Raw genomic sequence first — 1,452 nt, 5'->3', positions numbered from 1 at the left:
GGGTTGTTCAGTGGGTTAAAACAGCGATTTCAATAACATTCTATTACTGCACAGTAAACAACGTTGTTTAACTCAAAATTAAACAAAAATTATTAATTTAATAAATGAAACTTCGATTTAATTACTTTGAATCTCGAGAAATAATTTTGAGCAGAGCATGTTTTAAAACAACTGTTAGCACTTTTTTTGTTCATATCCATCGTAATGGATATTGCAGATCCTCGTCCACATTGCAGATAGTAACTATTGTTTTCAATCTCCCTCGATGCGAAATCTATTAACGTTGATAAAAATGATCAATCGTTCCCACGTTAACTTTATGGAACTTTTGAAAGCAACAAGTAAAAACGAGCAGCCAACCTTTGTCCTGGCATTGTGATCCCTTCCAGCCCACCTCACACCCACCGTCGCAAGAACCATTCAGCACGTTGCAAGGCATATTTCCTCTGCAGTGACATATTTTATCGCATTCCTCTCCGAAATATCCAATCTCACAAGCTAAATAAACATTGCAACAAAAAACAAAATAATTTTTTATATCTAATATTATAAAACAAAATGGAGAATTGTAGCAACTTGCTAGTGTGACACTGTAACGATCATCTTCTCGTAAATTTTTTTTGTCATTCAACTTCATTCCACACCAACATTTACTTCCCTTAGAACAAAGTTACATTAAACTTGAAATTATTCAGAAGCGCGAAGTGTGTTATAATTGACTACCTGGAACTGAGCGTAGGTGTATCCGGATGAACGGCAGCTCGTCAAACAATTACTGATGTTTAGAATCTTAACGGTCTCTTGTTTTTCAGTTGAATATTGATGCAACAAATGCTTTTCAAGCCGTGCCTCTGAGAAAGCATTTCAATAGTTCATAGTTAAATTGCAAATTTGTTCCGTTGATTTCAATTACCGATGGGAACAGCGTAAACTTCCAGTTCACAAATAGTCAAACAGCCCTCTGTATTATCATGAGGCAGTTGAATGATGAGGTACCTTCCAGCCACATTTGAACTCTCGCATTCAACAGCTGCGTCTATATATTCCACCGCTCCATACTGACCACATAATGTGTAGTTGCCTCTGACTGGTCGGTTGGTTTTTTCATTGAAGTCATCAGTTACTCCTACCATGAAGTTGTCCATTCTCGCCACTGTGAAATTCAAAACAAAATTGATTAAAAAATTAGATGAATGTGATTAAAATTCTAACCATAATATTCATTTTGTTTGCCAAAAATAAGGATTCCGACAATTTGATGAGTTGACAGCAAATCAACCACCAGCCAGTTCTCTTCATCTTTCTGTTTGCTACCACCGTGAGCGCAATAATTTTCCACCTCCCCAAAATAATATCCATCTACTGCCTTATCTGCATTGTGTGAATTATAAGTCGAACTTTGGTAGGCAGGTTTCTTGTATGCTACATTCTCTGTTTAAATCGATTTTTGAA

This window comes from Helobdella robusta (genome assembly GCF_000326865.2).
Source record: "Helobdella robusta unplaced genomic scaffold HELROscaffold_5, whole genome shotgun sequence".
NCBI lineage: Eukaryota > Metazoa > Annelida > Clitellata > Rhynchobdellida > Glossiphoniidae > Helobdella > Helobdella robusta.
This window is presented reverse-complemented; position numbering follows the sequence as displayed.